This window comes from Anas platyrhynchos, chromosome 30 (genome assembly GCF_047663525.1).
Source record: "Anas platyrhynchos isolate ZD024472 breed Pekin duck chromosome 30, IASCAAS_PekinDuck_T2T, whole genome shotgun sequence".
Classification (NCBI taxonomy): domain Eukaryota; kingdom Metazoa; phylum Chordata; class Aves; order Anseriformes; family Anatidae; genus Anas; species Anas platyrhynchos.
Window position 1 is genome coordinate 2,590,825 of NC_092616.1, and position 14,586 is coordinate 2,605,410.

General features: G+C 50.6%; 1 pseudogene; it reads right to left on the reverse strand.

Annotated features, from left to right (window-relative positions):
* The window catches only part of LOC139999806 (olfactory receptor 14A16-like), a 34,363-nt pseudogene extending 22,834 nt beyond the window's left edge, over nt 1-11,529 (reverse strand).
* Nucleotides 11,530-14,586: the final 3,057 nt, after the last annotated feature.

Consider the following 14,586-nt stretch of genomic DNA (forward strand, 5'->3'; position numbering starts at 1 on the left):
CTGGGGGCTCCTCCACAGGCTGTGGTGTGGAGATCTATATATAGTCAGAATGCACACAAAGGTCTTTTAATTCAATAAGTAATTATAGAACTCTGCAGAGTCAGGTTTCTTGGTGAACTTTTGTAAAGCAAGCATACATCTAGCTTGAATCACCATTTTTTACACACAACAAACTTGAGAAACTCTCTCTCTGGCTACTTTTAATTGGCTGTTTCAGCTTTCCTAACTTTCCTCTACTGAGTTTGTGCATTACAGAGGACCAGGCGCAGGGGGAGGAGGGGTATTGGGAGGCAGGTGGGGAAAACATCATATTCCACATTAGCATACATTACCATTTTTACTGGTGTGATTTTTAATATATTAGTGACACTTAATGAGCAAAAGGTCAGTCTGGAATCTTCCTGCAGTTGTTTTTCTCCTTTTTGTTTTTTATCTTCCATCCCTTATCTCCTTTGCTTCTGATATCTCAAGGCTACCTGTCTCCCTGTTTTCTTTAGGTTTCACAGAATCTTGGAATGGCCAAGGTTAGAGGGACCTCTGAAGATCATCTAGTCCAACCCCCCTGCCAAACAGGATCACCGAGAACGCATTGCACAGGATGGCATCCAGGTGAGTTTTGAATATCTCCAGAGAGGAAGACTCCACCACCTCTCTGTGAAACTGTCACTCTCACAGTAAAGAAGTGCTTCTTCATATACAGTTGGAACCTCCTGTGCTTCAGTTTGTGCCCATTGCCTCTTGTCCTGTCACTGGGTACAACTGAGAAGAATCTGGTTCCATCCTCCTGACACCCCCCCTCAGATATTTATACACATGGATGAGGTCTCCCCTCAGTCTTCTCCTCTCCTAAACAGGCCCATTAATCTAATGCTCCAGTCCTCTAATCAGCCTAGTAGCCCTCCCCTGGACTCTCTCCAGTAGTTCCATATCCCTCTTGTCCTGGGGAGCCCAGACCTGGACACGGGACTGCAGGTGTGGCCTCACCGCGACTGAGTAGAGGGGGAGGATCACCTCCCTTGGCCTGCTGGCAACACTCTTCCGAATGCACCCCAGGATCCTGTTGGCCTTCTTGGCCACAAGGGCACACTGCTGGCTCGTGCTCAGCCTGCTGTCCCCCAGGACTCTCAGGTGCCTCTCTGCAGAGCTGCTCTCCAGCAGGTCACCCCCCCAGCCTGTTCTGCTACTTGGGGTTATTCCTCCCCAGGAACTTTCCATATGGAGTTTGCTTGTTCATTTGTTTGATTTTCCTTTCTGGCTTTGTGATAATGTTGCCTACACAGAAATGCCCTTCTCCATTCCCTTGTATCTAAGTATTCCCATCTGTGTGATCCATGGTTTCTCTAAACAATGAAACAGGCTCTCTGTGTATTTAAACCAAACAAATCTTGGTCTGAGACCCATTCTCATCAGATCAGGAGTGAATGGAAACTGGGGCTGTGGTGGCAATGCCCAAAGCCCTGCAGCAGCCTGCAGTGAGCACTGCCGTGGGGCCAGGCCAGCCTGGGAGGTGGACAGAGGACAGGGAGCTGGGAGAGCTGGGGGCCAGCTGGGCCAGGCTGGAAGCTGCCCAGCAGAGAGAAACATCTGTGTTGAGCTGGGATGTGCAGCCACGCAAGGGGAGGACACCCACTGCTGGCTTTGGGTCGTGTGGCAGGGATGGAAGACAGGCTGGTGCAGGAGGGAGGAGGCCGGGCTGTGCCCATCAGGCACAGACAGAGCAGGGAGGTGGCCCAGGGCTTTCGTCACCTGCAGCATCTCTTGTCATCCATGTCCAGCACTGGCCGCTCCCCCCAGGTTTAGGGGTGCATTTGGCTGCCAGGCCATCTCCATCCTTGTGCCAGGCTCAGGGCCTGTGTCAGGGGAACAGCCAGCCCTGCTGGCCTCTGTCCTGGCCCAGAGCCCTGAAGACTTGGAGCAGGGCTGTCTGCAGAGGCTCCCGTGGGATGTGGATGGGTCAGGGCAGGGGCCGGGTGTGGCATAATGACCACACGGACACCAGGGTTCTTTTAGGATCTGTAACTGCTACATCTTTATTGATGACATAACTTCAGCTCTTTCTTACTGAGGGCCTAACTTCATCTCTCATATTGAGGACATAACTTCATTATCCCTTATCGAGGACAGGCTCCCTTCTTATACCATTCGCCCCCCAGCAGTACTTTTCCACTAACTATTCATTGGTCAACAACTTTGCCCTGCAACAGAAAACACCCAGCAACTTCCATGCCTTAACGGCTGGAGAACAAGCAACCCCAGACAACAAGGGGTCTCCTGAATCACCCTTCTTTGTTCCCTCTAAACTCTTTACATTCCTGATGGACTCATCATTAAGAGTCCAATGTTATCACCAACCATGGGGCTTGTCGACCCCCATGGCCACACTCCCACAGCTGGGGGCTGGAGGGGGATGCAAACGCAGGAGGGCCATGGCAGGAGGGGACCCCAAGTGTGCCATTGGGATTGTAATAGCAGGACTTGACCCAACCCTGAATGTGCACTGCCATGTGTGTTGCCTTGGCAGCACGGCTGTGGGACCGTGTGTGGCAGTGGGGCTGGGCCGCTGCAGGGATAGGGCACTGAGATGGGCCATGAAGGATCTGCCAGGGGGTGACAGCAAGGACAGGCTCCAAAAAAGAAACTTACTTATCTTACCTTTGTGGTGGACATATGCTTTTAGGAAAGGCAAAGCTCACCTAGAGTTGGTGTCTGCAGGAATATCCAGCCATGTGTACACAAAGACACAATCTTTTAAACACACATGGATGTGCACACGCAGGCGGGTATGGCTGAGCACTCCCAGAGCAACTGCAACTGGAAGAAGGCAGGACAGAGAGATGTGATCAAGTACAGGGTATCTGGAGTCTCTAGAGCAAGGACCAGACCTCTGGTCTCCACTGCTCCCCTCCATCTCTCTTTGCCGTTTGTCCATAGCTCACATCTCTGCCCACCAAGGGCACGTGAGATACTGCTGTCCCTCACAGCCCTGCCTGTACTCTGCTCCTTTCTCCCACTGTGCTTTGTCACATCCAGCACTTTCTTGTGCCTTTTCCCATAGGCTCCCACCCTGTGTCCAGCTGGCATCACTGCAGGGCAGCCCTCCCCAGGGCACAGGCATCAGCCTTCAACTTCCACAGCTGCTGCTCCTGATGGCCTCCTGAGGCCTGCCTGCTCCTGGCCCATCGCAGTGTTGTGAGGAGGTGACCTCAGCAGCAGCAGCCCAGCCATGGTGGCTCGACAGAGCTGTCCCCTGTCAGAGCTGCCGCCTGTGTCCCGTGGGGTTTGTGATGCACTCGATGACATCGCCGTGTCTGCCTGCCTGCCACCAGGCAGTCAGGTCACTGCAGTAGGAATGGCATCACAACCCACCTCCCAGCTGTGTCACTGGGACTTTCCTCCACGTGTCCCCTTTCCCCAGCTCCCAGCACTGCTGGGTTGGTTTCCTGATAGTTTGGGCGATATAAAATTCTAGAATCCCATCCACTTGCCTGTGAGTCTCCCACTTATCTATATGTATGCAGTAACTGTGTATATACTTTTCCATTTACTTGCACATATATCTGTAGTTACAGATGGAGCTATACAAATATATATTTCTATGCATACAGAAAGATGTGAATATTCCCACCAAGAAAGGCAAATAATACAGTTATGGTTGGAACAACTTTAGCCATCTGAAGCATTTCATGAAACATTTTCACTCTGGTTTCCTCTAACATGCAGGAGAGAGTAACATGCCATGGAAAAGATCCTCCTTGAAGCAATGTCAAGATACATGCAAGACAAAGAGGTGATCCAAGAGAGCCAGCACATTTTCATCAAGGGTAAATCGTGCCTGACCAATCTGGTGGCTTTCTACTATGGAGTGATTGCATCAGTTGAAAAAGGAAGATCGATCGATGTCATCTTCCTGGACTTCTGCAAGGCCTTTGACGTGATCGCACATGACATCCTGCTCTCCAAATCGGAGAGGTATGGATTTGATGGGTGCACCGTTCAGTGGATAAGGAATTGGCTTAAACTTGCACCCAGAGAGTGGTGGTCAATGGCTCTATGTCCGAGTGCAGGCTGGTGATGAGTGGTGTCCTCAGGGGTCTGTCCTGGGACCAGTACTGTTCAGTATCTTTATCTATGACATAGACAGTAGGACCGAGTGCACCCTCAGCAAATTTGCAGATGACACCAAACTGAGTGGTGCTGTTGATATGACAGAAGGAAGGGATGACATCCAAAGGGACTTGGACACACTTGAGAAGTGGGCCCATGTGAACCTAATGAGATTCAACACATCTAAGTGCAAGGTGCTGCACCTGGGCCGAGGCAATCCTGGGCATGAGTACAGGCTGGGAGAAGAACTCATTGAGAGTAGCCCTGCAGAGAAGGACTTGGGGGTTCTGTTAGATGAAAAGCTTGATGTGAGTTGGCAGTGTGTGCTTGTGGGCCAGAAGTCCAACTGTGTCCTGGGCTGTATCAAGAGATGAGCAGCCAGCAGGTGGAGGGAGGTGATTGTCCCCCTCTACTCTGTCCTTGTGAGGCCCAACTGTGTAATTGCACTTCTATTCGTCATTTCTAACCTATGTCAATCTTTTCTTGTATAGCCAACCCTTGGAAGGTGCACCTCATTGGAGGCAACTTGGATTTGGCTTACTGTTGAGGACTGTGGGGTTTGTTTGTTACCTTGGTTGGTGTTAGATGTTAACAACAAAACCAACAACAAAAACTGTGTCAGTGTGCAGTCAGTTGAATGAGGAACAGAGGTGGGAATGGGTGCAAAGGAGCTGTAACAACAACCTGCAGAATACAGTGTAGAAGTCTGGTGTAAGGAAAAGTGATGCAAGTCCCAGGTGGCTGATGAGAGAAGTGGTGGGGATGGAGAGCTGAGCAGCAAGGTTGTCCATACAGTCTAGGACTGCAAGGGACTGCTTTTCCACCCATACAGACCTCTTTAGGAGACACTTTGGATCTATGACAACTAGAGAATGATGCTATCAGTTCTTCTGAAAACTCTAAACTAATGGAAAATAATCTTAAATAAGGAAAATGCTCTTAGAAATCTGGTCATTGAATACTTTCTCTTTAAACTGCATTCTTGAAATCTCACTAATTAACTGTACAAGTCTGGAAGACTGGATGAAAATGGCTGAATTGTAATGAGCCCCATGGTGCATTTGGTGCTGAGTCCATAAACTTCAGGTAGTGAGAGGAGAATGATGTAACTGCAGGAGAAGTAAAAGTCAGAAGGAAACTTTGAAGTGTCTAGGAGCATTAATGGGCCCCAGTGAGGGTCATTACTGACAAAGCCTCCCCATGGACTTGTTAGAGCAGACAATTGGAGGCCATGATTGCAGGTAGGCAAAGGCACTGGGCAGGAGACTCTGCTGCTGAGTAAAGGCCTTGGTTTGTTTGGTGAAGCAGAAAGGCCAAGCCCTGGCCCCCAGCCCCTGGGCAGGGAGGTCCTGTTCCTCACCCATGGCTCAGGGCTCTTCCTGGGGCAGTAGGATGGGGGGTGTGTGATGCTGTGTTAAGGACAACGCTATGACACCTGCTGGCCTCCCCACTGGGTTGCAAGGAGGCCACAAGACCCCAGTGTCATGAGCACAGCATGTGTCCTCATGAGCCTCAGTAGCAGAGACAACTGCCATAGCCAGGGGGACAAAGACCTTGGTGCTGTTGGGGCCTTGCAGCCTTGTCAGTGCTCTTGGTATTCTCCACTGCAGGCTGTCCTGCACTGTCCTATCCCTGCCCCCAAATCGCCCTTCAAGCAGGTGTCCTAACCCATCAGCCTTCTGGTACACTGTGAGCTGATCAGACAGATGAAACCTTACCAGCATCTTCCAATCCACATACCTGCTGCTGGCCTTCCAGCTTCTCAGAGAGATGTGACCAAGCTGTGTGCCTGTTGCTGTTACACTGTATAATCGGGCAGAAGGGACTTGAAAACCCACACCCAAGGCCTCTTCTTTCATGGGGTCTATCAAGCTCTGTTGTAGTTAGATTCCAGGGGCTGAAGCTGATTGGTTCAGTTTAGCAAAGAGCAGACTATATGTATATATATAATTACATTTATATATATATATATATGTATAAACTAAGCAAGCTTTATTATGAGCTATTTGCATACATACAGACCCCAGGGCGATGACACTGGTACCGATGAGCATGGTGGTTTCCCCAGTCAATGATGTACTAGAGGAAGGAGTCAGTAGGCATACTGCTTGAACGGTTGTCCCCATTGAGGCAATGTCCTTGATAGTGCATCACATCTCTCTCCTCTGGTGGACTACTCATTTTATCCCCTCCTATCCGGTAGCTGTTCTGACACGTGGGGCCAACACATGTCACAATGGCCGCCATGCTCCTCCTTGGTGTTGTATAAGCACGACTACAAATGCACATGTGCACCACTTGAGTTGGTGTTGAACTGGCTCCGCGAAAGTTGTTACTTCATCCATCATTATCTTCCCCCGCTGTCCTCTGGTCAGCTTTTCCAGCTGCAAGTGTCATGAGTACAAGCTAAGCCATAAACTTTCTCCAGCCTTGCCACAGTCTTGCCAGCATTGTCTCAGTCATCTAATTGACACAAATTACTACGCCATGTATCACAAACTGCTTCAAATATACACTCTTCAGAGGATCTACTGTGTTCATAGTAACACATGATGTACATGTATCTCTACCTCTGCTCTCTCCTAATTCCAAGATTTAATAAAGACATTCAACAGTGTTGGCCCAAGTGCTGATCACTGAGGGATACTGCTAGGAACTGTCTGACAGGAGAACTTTGCACCACAGATGACACCTGGACCTGATTGTCCAGCATGCTTCCCACCCACAGCCTCATCCATTTGTTAAGTCCACATAGCACCAACCAGGCTAGAAGAAGTCTCTGGCAATGTCAAAAGCCTTCCTAAAGTGCACGTAGACAGCATCCCTTTCTTTCCCCTCACCTATGGGTTCAGCAATCCCGTTTTTGTCCAAGTGCCTGGAGGTGGCTGTAGCTTGGTCCATCACCTTCTGAGGGACTGAGGTGAGGTTGACCAGCCTGAATTCTCCCCACCCTCCTCTGTCTTCTTCCAGAAGAAAGGTTTGATGTCATTCCAAGTTTCAAGAAAGCTCTCTGGTCCCTCTGGCACATTTCCTGACACAGTCCAAAAAGGCAGGGGAGGGTGATGCAACAGACAGGGGCATTTGCAATGAACCTGTGCAGGGCAGGTGAGATGGATCTCATGGGGATGGTGGGGATTGTTCATGGCATCATACATGGAAGCATCAGGGTTTTGTGAGGCGTCCACATTTGAGCTGGCCTTCTGCACTTCTCGTACACAGAACAGTATTCAGAGACACAAGTCCTTCCCTTGCACACCCAAAGGCAGGGCATTGCAATGGTTGTGGTGTCTCTCTGGCTCCTTCTGCCTCTCCTAGAGCCTGGGAGGCATCTCAGCCCTGTGGTGCATTGCCCTTCTGGGTACTTGTTTGAGATACCCTATGGCATGAGGTATGGACACAGACTGAAGACATTAGTGCTCACTCAGGTTATCCTCAGCACATTACAGAATCATAGGATCATTAAAGTTGCAAAAGACCTCCAAGACCATCTGGTCCAACCACAGCAAAATCAAATGATCGGGAGCAGAGCAAAAGCAAAAGAAAAAAGCAGCCAATAAGAAGTGATCTTGCAGAAGTTGCGCCCTTATGTGCCCAAGTGGCATGGGCAGTGCTGGTTTCCCTCTCTAATGTGGAAAAGGCTGGGTCACCTTCTCAAGAGAGAATTTTTGCCAGGAAGAAGTGCTTTTCTGTGACTCCTCTTTCTGCACAGCAGAATGACAAAAAGACAAACATTTCATCAAAGCTTTTCATACAGGCCCTGCTGCAGACAGGAAGCCTCACTGTGAGCTCTGGAGGGAACCCAGAAGACTGTAACAAGCACCAGGAAGATCCAGCAAGCTCAAGATATCTTCTATAGAGTAGAAAATGTTTGAAATTGGAAAGAATTCATGTCTGTGAGTGAAGGAGAAAGACATATGTTATGTCAACATGGCAGTGCTGAAGGCCCTTACAAAATCAGAGATGATGATGTTTCTTTTTGGCATTTGTGCCTTGGCCTAGGAGGTGGGGAATGCCCAGTGCTGGGGCATGTGTGCTCAGCTGTACCCTGTGAGTTGACCTTGCTCTCTTCCCCTCTGTCACTCCCCACACTTGGATGGACACATGAAACATCCACAATCCTGGAGGATGCATGAACCTCCTGGAATGATGTCCCTTTATTGCAGGGGGACGGTGAAATACATGAGATGCAGGGAAAGACCAGAGTGTGTGTAGCAGTGAGTGTGTATGTCCTCATGAACGTAAATGATTCCATAATTCAATAGAGAGCATGGTCAATGGGGCATAGGGCACCCTCAGCAGGTTGCTGAGGACACAAAACCGGGAGAGGTGGTTGATAGAGAAGAAGGGTATTCTTCCATCCAGATAGACCTCAGCATGCTTGGGAACCGGAACCTCAGGAATTTTAACAAAGAGAAAAGGAAGTCCTTCCCATAGTGAGAAATAAGTCCTGCACCTGTACAGGCTGGGGAGGGACTGATGAAGAGACAAGGACCTTGGGGTACTGGTAGACAGCAAGCTGACCATGAGCCAGCAGGCTGCCCTTGTGTCAAGGGTGGCCAACAGCCTCCTGGACTGCATTAGACAGAGCATTGCCAGCAGGACAAAGGAGGCGGTCCTTCCACTCTGCTCAGCACTGGTAATGCCATTTTTGCAGTCCTATGTCTGTTGCTGGGCTTCAAAGTACAAGAAGGACATGGGTTGAGAGAGCTGGTACTATTCAGCTTGGAGAAGAGACCGTTCCGAGGGTGTTCTTGTCAATGTATATACATGTCTGACAAAAGGACAGGATAAGGGAACCAGGATGTTCTCAGGGCAGCTGAGCAGCAGGACAAGAGGCAATGGCCACTAACTGACCCTAAGAAAACTTCTCTTTACTGTAGGTGACTGACGAACATTGCCCAGAGAGATACTGCAGCTTCCATCCTTGGGGATGTTCTAAACACTGCTGGACCCTGTCCTGGCCAACCTGCTCCAGCTGGCCATGCTTGAGTGGGAAGTGCTTGAACTAGACAGTCTCCATAGGCCTCTTCCAACCCTCATTATTTTGTGATTCTGTAATGCCCAACAGTGTTTCTGAGAAATTTTCTGTGGTACCCTCATCCTCGTTGAGTCCTGCAGCCCATGGATCAGAGCTGCATTTTGAGGATGAACGTGGTCACTGGGTAGTGCTGAGGACAGGGCCAAACAGGGATTACAAAAGCCAGCAACGTCACAACACACAGAAGTGCCCATTACCCCTGCCTCCACTGTCCAGCCCCTTCCCCTGACAAGACTTAGGGTCACAAAGAACCTCTGGAGCTCTCTCGCACCATGGTCTGCTCTGAGCAGAGATAACTTAACTAAGAGATCGGATTGGTCAGTACTTTCTCGTGACCAAGTGTTAATTCACATTCATGGTGATTTATTTTCTCCTTAAAACCATTATAAATTTCTTTCTGCCTTCTTCAAGCCTAACTCTATTAGGTGTGGCTGGGATTGAGTTAACATTCTTACAGCAGCTTAAATAGTGTTGTTCTTTCTATTTTTTCAAGGGCAAGAAGAAGGACCAATGAGACTTATAGGCTGGTCAGCCTCACCTTCTTCCCTATGAAGATAACAGAGCAGCTCATCCTGTCAACCATTTACAGGCAAAGAAAGGACATGAAAGTCATTGGCAGTAGTAAGCTGGACTCACCAAAGGGAAGTCATGCTTGAACAACTTGAAAACGTTCTATGATAAAATGACTGATACCTCAAGCATTCTGTGAAATTGTGTGATCTTGGACTAAGGCTCCTGTGAAAGCTTCTCCTATCTGTTCATGCAACAACAAGCCAATTGGGATCTTGGGCTGAGGGTCCCATGTGCACAGTGATGGTCAACAGTTTCCCAAGCTAATAGAGTATCCACATTTTTGTCTATCAGAAAATTTCCAACCCAGGTCAGCTCCTGTCTGATCCCTCCCCATTCCTCCTCTGATCAGGCCTGGTGCTCCTGGCCTCCTCCAAGTGCTCCTCACAGGACCCTGAGTGCTGCTCCACAGAGAGAGGGGACCGTGATGCCCAAGGTTCTGGAGTTACTTTGTACTGGCTAAGATGGTCAAAGTAGGAAACACCCACAATGCACAAGAGTCCAGTCCTCATTCTGCAACACACCTCCCTGTGACCCCCACCCCTGAACCTATAGAAAATGAAGCACAGCCAAGACAATGGAGACTGCAATTCCTGAAGCTAATTCCTGCTTTCATAAGGAAAAAGAGCCCAGCCTTCTGTTTCTGCAGTGAGGAGACACCCTTTTATTAGAGATGCTCCTCAGGAAGACAGAAATAACACCTTGATGACAACTGTACACAAGGCCTTTGGGTTAGCAGGCACAGCAGGTTCATGCCTTTGGAGATGAGGGGTGGATAAATACATTTGTGTATTAACATGATCATCAGACTTTGAAAGAAAAAATGCACAGACCTTCCCTGGGGTAAAAGAAGGAAAAACCTGTCAGGAAACATGGGCATCTTCCTGCTCCTGACTGTGAACCCATTGAATCAGTTTCCTGAGGGCATATTTGAGTTCCTGGTTCCTCATGCTATAGATGAGGGGGTTCACTGCTGGAGGAATCACTGAGTACAGAACTGCCACCAGCAGATCCAGAGATGGAGAGGAGATGGAGGAGGGCTTCAGGTAGGAAAACATACTGGTGCTGATAACCATAAAGACCACGGCCAAGTGAGGGAGGCACGTGGAAAAGGCTTTGTGCTGTCCCTGCTCAGAGGGCATCTGCAACACAATAGTGAAGATTTTAAAGTAAGACAGGATAATGAAAACAAAACATCCTAGAGCAAGGACAAAACTGCTGGCAAACACCCCAACTTCCCGGAGATAGAAATCTGAGCAGGACAGTTTGAAGATCTGTGGGATTTCACAGAAGAATTGGTCCACAGCATTGCCTTGGCAGAGGGGCAGAGAAAATGTATTGGCAGTGTGCAGGACAGCATTGAGAAAGCCACTGCCCCAGGCAGCTGCTGCTATCTGGGCACAAGCTCTGCTGCCCAGGAGGGTCCCTTAGTGCAGGGGCTTGCAGATGGCAATGTAGCGGTCGTAGGACATGACAGTGAGAAGAGAATATTCTGCTGAGATGAAAAATAGAAAGAGAAAGACCTGTGCAATACACCCATCATAGGAAATGTCCCTGGTGTCCCAGAGGGAATTGGCCATGGCTTCGGGGACAGTGGTGGAGATGCAGCCCAGGTCGAGGAGGGCGAGGTTGAGGAGGAAGAAGTACATGGGGGTGTGGAGGTGGTGGTCGCAGGCTATGGCGGTGAGACTGAGGCCGTTGCCCAGGAGGGCAGCCAGGTAGATGCCCAGGAAGAGCGCGAAGTGCAGGAGCTGCAGCTCCCGTGTGTCTGCAAATGGCAGGAGGAGGAACTCGGTGATGGAGCTGCTGTTGGACATCTGATGCCTCTGGACATGGGTCCTGTTCATGGAAGGAATTACAAGTGAAAAGTCAAACATGTACGACACCTATTGCATATCTTGTAGGAAGTGCCGTCCACACAACATCAAAGACATACTACCTCCTGCTCGATTCTGGAAGAAATTTGTAGTGCTCCTTGGCCAGAACTCTGACTGAGCTCTGTTGGCTAAGGCTCGGTCTGTCAGCAGGAGTCTGTGAGCAGAGCCCTTGGGCACTGGGGCATAAATGAACTGGGTGCAACCTCAGATGCCCACTGTCCAGGGACATCCTTCTCATTGCAGATCTGGAGGAGTAGGTCAAATAATCCCTCAAGAAACAACAAAATTGATGTTGTTGCTGGCTGTAGGCTGAGGTATCTAAAAGGTCTTTGTAAAGTGCATCACTGAGCTGTATGTCTTTTACAGAGGAATGTTCTTGGAGCCTCAGTCTCTGACACAAACACTATAATTTCATTACTAACCGCATGGCTCCCCAGCAGGGCATGAAAATGTTAACTGATACTCAGGAGAGCTCTTATCCTGGAAGTAGCCCCTACCTTGAACACTGCCTTGACAAATCTAGTACAAAGATATCTGAATTCTCCCCCAGCACAAGGGAATCCAGAGCTCATGACCAAGTTCCCCTTAAATTATGGATGGAGATCAATTCTGTAGGCAGGAAAGGGACTGGTTATGGTCCTCTTAAGCCTCTTGTGAAGGCTTAGGTGTCACAACCTCTACTCTGAAATAATAACCTCTATTTCTATTCCCAGTGAGCCGAAGAAGAGAAAATTGAAAGCAGAGAGTCTGGAAACCTAAGCCTGAAGCAGGAATTCCCCACCTTCTCTGTGTTCTTGCGAAGCCCCCTTGGATACGCCCTGGTTGTGCTGTGGAGCTGTGAGCAGGCTGCCCCAGGCAGCAGCCTCCCACCAGCAGCAGGACCCTGCCCTGCCGGGGGGGCTCCTTCCACCCGCAGCTTCTCCCCGCAGTGCCCTGGGCAGCTCCCCGGGCAGGCTGAGTGCTGAGCCTGGCAGGCGGCAGAGGCCCTGCCCCGGCACACAGCCCCTGGGGCACAGCAGGGACCCTGCTCTGCACCACAGCCCTGGACACCCCTGCCTGCACCCCCGGCTTCTCCTGCCTCCACGAACTGCGGCTGCATTGCCCTCCAGCCAGAGACTTACCGGGTGCAGGGCTGGGAAGTCTTCTCCCGCAGGGAGCTCTGGGCATGCTGCCACTTCTGCCTGCCTTTAAGCACTGTGTCTCTGCAGGCAGTGCCCCCAGGCCTGCTGCGCTGTGCAGAGGAGCTGCTCCTGGGCAGAGCTGTCTCTCTGCAGTGCTGCCCGCTTGCCAGGAGCTCCCCTTGGGCCCAGGAGCCCGGCCCAGCTCAGCAGCAGAGGCCCAGCCCAAGGCCTCCCTTGCTCTGCCCCCCACCAGGATCCCTGCACATGGCCCTGGGGCTGCAGGGGAACCTGCTGTGAAACAGCCTGAAGGAACCCCTGAGGCTCTCTCCTTCAGCTGGGCACGCACACTTCTTGACAACAAGTACATTTCTCCAAAAAGTTAGGCAGCAGAATCCGTTAAGACATCTCATGCTGGATTTTAATCCTGTTGCTAGGAGGGCACTCAGCTCACACCCATGCCTGCCCAAGGCACACAGGAACTGGGATTCGCCTGCCCTCACTTCAGGTGTGCACCACATGGGCACCTGCAGGTTAGCTCCTTGTCTCATCTCCAGGATCATAAATGGAGATGGAGGAAATCAGGGGGCTGCAAACACCTGGTGACATGTCAGGGGGCAGAGGTACATGCAGGCATCTGCAAGCTCTCATGGAGGTACTATGAGGGACAGGGCAGCACCTGGGGATATCCCCTTGGAGGCTGGTGGGGGATGCCTTTGGCCAGCTGAAATGACAGAAAATGCACCCATTTAGGACAACTAAACCTGTCCCTCCTCAGTAGGCTCAGGGCAGCCTGTAGAGGCATCCACCTGACCCAATGGAGAACTGTGCCACAGGGAGAGCTGAGTCTCTCTCTCCCTCTTCTCCATCTGGTTTTCCCTCCATCTCCAGGGACTGTAACGGCACTTGTCTCATGGACATCCCTACATTGCCTAATGAAATTCGGGGCAGCCGCTCCATTTAAAGCCACTTCCAGGCCTGCAGTGCTACCTGAGATGCCAACGCTGCCCAGCACCACTGGAGCATGCAGCTGACATGGGCAGCACAAGACCCACAGGACAGCTCTGGCCATTTATAGCTGGTACTTAGAGGGCACCCCTGAGGGCATCTCTGGTAGACCTGGTGCTTATGAGCAAGTGACTGCTTCCCAGAGAGCCAAGGTCTGTCCCACTTCTATCGGGTAGAGGCAGGCAGTGCACAGATATGAGGCACATCACACCAGAGTTTCCTTTTTTTGTCATTCAGCTTGCAAACACTGCTGCTGCTTCTCATCCCCACCCGTTAATCACTCTGATGGTACTATCCAGACACAGTGATTTTTTCTGTGTCCCTGGATCACAGGATACCCATATCCAAAGACATTGTCAGCAGCCCATTCTCGTGCCTGGAGGTCGGTCACAGCTCCAGCACTGGCCCTCAGGGCTGCACCAACACCACAAATGCCCTCTGCTGTCAGGGCAGCACAGCCCAGGCCTGATTCCTTCTGGCCTCAGGAACACCAGGGCTTGCCCTCCTTGGGACCCCTGAATTCATCCTTTTGTGCCCATCTGCCATCCACGGCAGCATATCTGCTGTGATGGAAAGCCTTTGCATGCCCAGGCTCTTGAGCAAAAGATCTGGGACAAGTCTGAGTTTGGCCCTTGTGCCACAGCTGAGGTGCTGCAGCCCAGATGTGCCCCAATGCCCTCGGCCTGGGGCACAGGCAGGAGGAGCTGGATCCCCACTGAAAGGAAGCTGTGTCAGCATTAAGGAGTGCACTGCATCTGTCCCAAGCTGTTCTCCCTTCCTCTGCAGTGCTGCACTACCCCTCTCCCTTACCATGAGGTGCTGAAGGTAAGTTTGCCATTCCCTCGTGTGCCACCTCTGCCTGTGGCATGGC